Source organism: Gigantopelta aegis, chromosome 10 (assembly GCF_016097555.1).
Source record: "Gigantopelta aegis isolate Gae_Host chromosome 10, Gae_host_genome, whole genome shotgun sequence".
Classification (NCBI taxonomy): domain Eukaryota; kingdom Metazoa; phylum Mollusca; class Gastropoda; order Neomphalida; family Peltospiridae; genus Gigantopelta; species Gigantopelta aegis.
In genome coordinates this window covers 41,936,296-41,944,064 of record NC_054708.1, presented here as the reverse complement: position 1 = coordinate 41,944,064, position 7,769 = coordinate 41,936,296, and the positions used below count along the sequence as shown (strand labels likewise).

Sequence of the window (7,769 nt, the reverse complement as noted above, 5' to 3'; positions counted from 1 at the left end):
GTACCGGGCTGCGAACCCAGTACCTACCGGCCTATGTCGGATGGTAGCACGACACCACCGAGACTGGTTCACATCAAATATTGTCCTGTTCTTACTGTAGCATACAGCTAAACCTGACCAGTCACCTGCAAACACCAGTCACCCATTTTAAATTATCACATTTTGCCTTCTGAATGACTATCACTTTACCCTCATTAAGCCATCACATGTATAATACAGTCATGCAATGCTTCAACCCCAAATCATTACAATGTCAATATATGAAGAGTTCAGGCGCAAAACACGATATAAACCATTTTCTTTCTAGTTTTTAGTTAAAGCCATTATTGTATGTCAGTAAGGGCTAATTGTAGGCCCGCTGATTTGCTGCAAAACATGACTGATCCGTATGAAATTGTATTGGGTAAATCCCGTTTTTTTTAATCAAAACACGATATAAGCCAATTAAGAAAACCATTTATACTGAAAATAAAAAATGGATATATCGCGTTTTGCACCTGAACTCTTCATATATATCCTTGCCACTTTTAACTATACCCCGTGGCAGGATTTAGCTCAGTCAGTTGAGTGCTGCCTTGAGGTGCTTGCGTCGCAGGATTGAACCACCTTGGTGGCCCCATTCAACTGATTGGGTTTTTCTCGTTCCAACCAGTGTATCACAACCGGACAAAGGCCGTGGTATGTGCTTTCCTCTCTGTGGGAAAGTGCATATAAAAGATCCTTTGCTGCATTAGGAAAAATGTAGCGGTTTTCCCCTGATGACTACGAGTCAGAATAACAATATGTTTGACATCCAATAGCCGATGATTAATTAATCAATGTGCTCCAGTGGTGTCATTAAACAAAACTTTAACTTTTTTTAACTATTCCCCATGGGCAGCCACTTAATGCAGTTTTGACCACTTTCAGATATACATCTCAGTTATTTGTAAATGAAAATAAAGAAAAAAAAGAAAAGAAAAGAAAACCCTGTATAATTGTAAGTGTCCTACACAAAGTACATCCCCAGTTAGTTAATACTATTGGGATAGTGCATGGATACATGATGAGATTTTAGGATGGTATAAGTATATATGGAATATACATGTATTTCAGTACCATACAGCTTTCATCAAAAAAAAAAAAAAAAATGTTTTATTTAACGACACACTCAACACATTTTATTTATGGTTATATGGTGTCAGACATATGGTTAATGACCACACAGACATTGAGAGAGGAAACCAGCTGTCGCCACTTCATGAGCTACTCTTTTTGATTAGCAGCAAGGGATCTTTTATATGCACCATCCCACAGACAGAATAGTACATACCACGGCCTTTGTTGTTACACCAGTTGTGGAGCACAGGCTGGAACGAGAAATAGCCCAATGGGTCCACTGATGGAGATCGATCCTAGACTGACCGTGCATCAAGCGAGTGCTTTACCACTAATTAGAAGAATCCTACTTGTGCAATATTTGCTGGTCTTATAGTTGCACACATCAGCTTTGGAGATCAAGAAATGTTCCGTATGCACTTTTCACAATTAACAGTATACCACATATTACAGACTTTTATCAATTTTACCAGTTGTCAATCACTGGTTGAAACAGGAAAACTTTAATATACCGGTACAATTCACCAGACCTGGCTAGCATGTTTTTTCAAAGCTATCTTAGCATTAAAGAATCGTAAAATCACTGTAGGCTATGCTATGTCACTACAGCACACACCATAGTGGCATCATAGCTTTCTGTGGCTTTACGATTTCTTAGCACTGAGATACCTTCGAAAGGATGGGTCTAGGACTTTTGTGTTAGTCAACATTTAGAAGACGGTATCAAAGTTAAAATTTGCTTTGTTTATCAACACCACTAGAGCACACTGATTTATTGAAATATTTGTTAATTTTGACATAGTCTTAGGGAGGAAACCCACTACATTTTTCTATTAGTAGTCTGGGATCTTTCATATATACCATCTCACAAACAGGATAGCACATACCAAGGTCGTTGATATACCAGTCGTTGTGCACAAGCTGGAACAAGAAAACCTATAGATTTAACAACTTAGAAGACAGTATCAGTGATTGATAGAAAAAAAATGAAATATTGAGATTGCAGAGACACCTACAATGCTATTTGATATGAAGATTAATACAATGACAGGCAGATGGTGATAGATACCGTATATCTTCGCCTGTAAGTCGATCTCAGCTATAAGTCGAGTCCCTAATTTCAAGCCCTGAAAACGTATTTTTTTATTGACCCGTTTATAAGTCGACCCATGAAAAACAACTTATAAATATTGAAGTATTTCTTATTTTCAGCACATGAGAACAATAATGTACAATATTTGAACAAAAGAAAATTATTTTACAAACTTCGGTTTTCACGTTTTGTACATCGCAAACAAGTAACATAGCATCAAAACGAAATATTCCCTTAGTAGATAGTGAAAGCTGTTTGGCTGTTACTGTATGGCACTGTACAGCATGATTTTGTGCACAGACAACAACTTTATTTATAAACACTGGCAACAGATCACTACAATAAAACTGAAAGTATCAGTTAATCACATATTTTGCCGCCATATTAATACATGTAAGGAGGATAACTCTGGAAAGTACACTGGTTTTTATGTATGTCCCTATTGGTTGGACTATACCAATTCAAATCCCATAGGCGACCATGTTAACGTTTGTGTTTAAAAACACTATATGCAATATATCAACCAAACTGTGACCCATAAATATCAGTACTACAACCCCTACCTCAAAGTATTAACTGCAGAAAATGGTACCTTTCATGGCTCATTTTCGGTATAACCAGATGTTTCTGCAACACCCCTAGTTTCGCACAAAATTTTAGTACTTTTTTTTACAGGTACCCCATACATGTTCCAAGCACAAGGCTACTTGACACGGTGGTACTACATCAAATAAAATTGCATACATTTTTAGCCCAGATGAAACAAAATTTTTTTACAACCAACACACTCACATTTATAACCAATCACAGGACTTGTGGTGTTAACTTCTCTATCAAAAGTTCGGTACACCTCGAACTTTGACCCAGCCGGAAATTAATTGGTATAGTGCAACCTATTGCTCTAGTGAACTGCAGATATATCAGTCTAAGCTGTTTTAAGGGTCAGCTCAGTAATATTCATTAAGTTAATCACCGACAAAACATTGTTTGAACAACCATTAATGCCAGTGACCAGATTTCAAAATAAACTCAGGCAACAGGTAGTTAGTATTGTTTACATTTTTGCTATTAGTGATGACTGTTATTTTAACTAAGTGGACTGTTCTATTGGCATGTGAGTGAGATCGCACGCCTTTTTGCACAACCAAAACCGTTCTAATGCCAAAAAAAAAAAAAAAAAAAAAAAAAAAAAAATGTGTCAAATTAACATATTTGAGTATAAATACAGGGCATACTTCAACAATAAAACTTGTAAAATAATCCCCAAAACGGTAATATTTTTGGGTGAAATTTTTTTACCCTCTTATAAGTCGACCCCCCAAGTTATAAAATAATTTTTGGGTGAAAAAAATTCGACTTATAGGCGAAGATATACGGTAGACTGAACTACTGTGATCTGCTTATGAATCAGAAACTTGACACTATTGACAGTCAGTTTAACAATAGGAGCGGATAAAAGATGAAGAAGAAAAAAAAACCCATTAAAATAACTAGGCGATGCTATAGTATTCCAAAAATACATTAATTCTAATTAGTCTATATAAATATGAAAGGTATTAATTTAATAGAACCATTTTCTGTTATATGAGATTTTCAATTAAAAATGTGCTGTTCTCAGAATGATACATATTGAATTTTAGAATCGTGTAGCAATTTAATATGAAAATTGCTTGACTGTGCCAATCTGAAACAGTATATACACAGAAAAATTAGGATCAAAGGTTATTATATACATACATACATCATTAACAAATGTATCAGCTCTATTTCACCCATGGGCTCCAGAACTGGTAAGTCCCAGGCATGTGCTGCCCTTTCCATATAAAAAAAGACTGAATAAAAGAGTAGCCTAATGTGGTGGGAATATGTGTTCCTTTCTCCATACTCCAGACAATGTCACAATTACATTCTATGTTAAACTTTATACCTTTATTCAATTACGGTTCAAGTACAGTATCCTGGGCTAACCTCTCATCAATGTGGGATGTCAGTCCAAAGTAGAGACAATTGGTTAGTGATAGAGAGGTTATAGTGTAATAATTAACTGCTTACTTAGGATCTTGGGAATGGCTGATTCATGGAATCAACCACTATTTTCCCAAATGCCCATTTGACTCTGCATTGTGCAGAGATACGGTCCTAATCACATATTATGGTTTTGTCGTTCAGATTTAGGGCTGGATCGATACAGTTCAGTCAGCACTGCGATATAAACATTCACCATTCCTAAAACTGATTGCTTAACAACTGTACCAATATCAAGACAGCACTTACAATTGCCATAACACGCTCTGATTAGTCATTCTACTTGGGTGTCCTTAAACAAATATTGCTTTTTTCTTCTGTTTTTTAAACTGGCAACCATGTATCTCTAGGTATCATCAATAAAAAACGAGCACCAAAATAAACCTGACATGTCCGAGTTCATTAAGCGGCAGACATCTGCCAGGCCAAAAGAAAACACAGGTACATGCTGAGAAAGATTGATCTGGTGGGTCTCAAACACTTACGTACCTCTAACTGCACACACTCTAACAAGTCTTCACTTACAACAAGAAAACATGTGGAAGCATACATGTGTAAATGTTTGGTATGTGTTGAAAGTGTCGGTTAGATTATCTACTGTCTGCTTCAGAATTGCCTACAGAAACCAACATAACTATATGGCAATAACAAGCCACAAAATAATCTTCATTGAAAACAGAAGCGATAATCTAGCTGTGCTAATTAAACTAGCCACCTTGTGTGTGAATGATTAAAATGTTTTCTGCCAGTCTTCTGTTTATGATTTTAAAGCATGGTGGATGCAAAATGATGACTGCCATGAACTGATGCAGACTGCAAAACAATTAATTTGCTGGTGCATTATCGATTTCTAGAGGAAGGAAAGTGGGTGGTAATAAGACAAACTCTCAAAGTGTGAAAGAAACAGATGTGGACTTGATTTTTTTTTTTTAAATCCACCCCCTACCCCTCCCCAAACAAACAACTTCAGCTGCTTCCATATGGTATTTGATGACATTCTGGATGATCAATGATTATAATCAACACCTAGGACATCCCTGGCCTGACGTGCACAAAACTACATGGTAAACTGAGTTTGATACACTACTGCAATTTATATAACCAAACATTTCATTCCATCAACACTTGCACCGGCCTCGGTGGCATAGTGGTTAGGCCATATGTCTACAGTCTGGTAGGTACTGGGTTCGGATCCCAGTCAAGGCTGGGATTTTTAATCCAGATACCGACTCCAAACCCTGAGTGAGTGCTCCTCAAGGCTCAATGGGTAGGTGTAAACCACTTGCACGGACCAGTGATCTATAACTGGTTCAACAAAGGCCATGGTTTGTGCTATCCTACCTGTGAGAAGCGCAAATAAAAGATCCCGTCGCTGCTAATCGGAAAGAGTGGCCCATGTAGTGGCGACAGCGGGTTTCCTCTCAAAATCTGTGTGGTCCTTAACCATATGTCTGACGCCATATAACCGTAAATAATGTTGAGTGCATTGTTAAATAAAACATTTCTTTCTTTCTTTCCATCAACACTTATACTTCTTCAGATTTTTAAATTATTTTTGTTTCATTCTATCCAAAAGAATAAATTTTGATCCAGTTTATAAGACTTAAATAAAGGCTTAAGTCAAGTAATAATCATTAAAGTTTCTCAAAAGGTTATGATCCTCTCTTCTTTTAAATGGTCTCTTCTGGGATGTCATCCGCCAAACCCTGGATGCTATTTAGACAGCCTGTACTATATATACATTAAAAAACCAGAAGCAAAACCATTTAGGGGCTAATTAACAAGCAAGAAAACCCACAGACCAGACTAAATATAAATGCACCATGCAGTCATGCATGGTGCACTGGCTTGGGTACCAATATTTTGCTTGAATCTATTGGACTGCACTACATTGTGTATACTCTGGTCTGAAGGCAGTACTGGATTGGATTGGATAACATATTAACATGCCTATATCCAATTAAGGTTCAAGCACGTCTTTCCTGGGCACACTATCTGCCAAGTCTTGTCCTTTACAGCCTTTATAAACCTGATGGCATGACCAGACCAAAGTCAGTATCAGCCACTGCAACTCAATACATTGTAGCTACATGTACATATACTATGCTGACTATCTGTTTCCACGATCACCATGGCTATCTGTTCCAAGAGCACTTTTAGACCAGCACCATTATAATATCTGATGTGTGTTTATTATTCCACTCATACTATCTTCCATCATAGTGTAGAACACCCGATAAAAACTAACAGCCCTATATACCATGCCAGGAAAGATCAATAATATAACAAAGGAGTTAAGATCCTTTTCCACCAGTTTTGTTTTCACCTGGAACACATTAACCGTTTTAATTCTTCTGAGAAATACCTTTTGTCTGTTTATAGGGCCAGTTTAGTGTGCACTATGTACTTAATATAAACTTTGTACTTTATGATAAACACACTGCTGCGATAAGTTAGCATATTTAGCTAATAACAATTCTAAGTGCACCACTATAAAACATTATAAAAAATAATCTTCCTTTCTAGTACAAAAAAAAGCCTGTAAAATACCACAAATAGCTGTGTAGAACACCCGTCCAAATAAACATCTAAAAACACAGAACTAAGACAACCTCAAAATCCATCTTGCTTTGATAATATTTTCATTTCAACTTATTCTTGTCCTTATATCCAATTAAGGTTCAAGCACACTGTCCTGAGCACACACCTCAGCTATCTGGGCTGTCTGTCCAGGACAGTGGGTTAGTTGTTAGTGGTTAGTGACTAGTTAGAAAGAAGAGGGTGTAGTGGTCTTACACCTATCCACGGAGTCATTAAATTAGCTCTGGGTGGGAGCCGGTACCGGGCTGCGAACGAAGTACCTACCAGCTTTATGTCCGATGGCTTAACCACAACACAACCGAAGACAAAACTGAAGGTCTACTTCTAAGTGGTAAAAACTGGTGAAAGACGTCTCTAAGTGACATTTAATAAATGTAACAACTTGCTACTACACTTTGTCAACAACAAGCTACTTCTTAGGATTAAATCTTCACGGTTCGATGCGCAATCAATCCACTCATTCACTTTGAGAAAACTCAATATGTTTTTTCTACACAGTACATTCACGGCATGTAGGGCTAGGCCTACACTATAAATTGCTTTTTTTTAATGGCTCCATTATAATCGAAACAAGAAAGTCAAAGTAACTGTCTTGAGATTCAACAAATTACAACATTTAAAGGTACATGTTTTATAATTGCAGTATTTAGTATTTAGTTTTGTTGTAAATTAGTGGCATAAATGTATTCACAATGGATTGTTTGTGGATAGATGGGTGGGTAGGTTGATGGGTGGATGGATGGGATGGGATGGGATGGGATGGGATGGGATGGGATGGGATGGGATGGGATGGGTGGATGAAAGGATGGATGGATGGATGGGATGGGATGGGATGGGATGGGATGGGATGGGATGGGATGGGTGGATGGAAGGATGGATGGATGGATGGATGGATGGGGATCATGGCAAAAAGCTAAAGATTAATAGACAGACTAGTGGCACAGTGGTCTGG

The 7,769-nt window shown here is 37.4% G+C and overlaps 1 protein-coding gene across 1 annotated transcript in view; it reads right to left on the bottom strand.

Moving 5' to 3' along the window:
- LOC121383634 (phosphatidylinositide phosphatase SAC2-like) overlaps nt 1–7,769 on the bottom strand; it is a 296,678-nt gene that overhangs the window by 226,106 nt on the left and 62,803 nt on the right. The gene's annotated exons all lie outside the window — the stretch shown is intronic.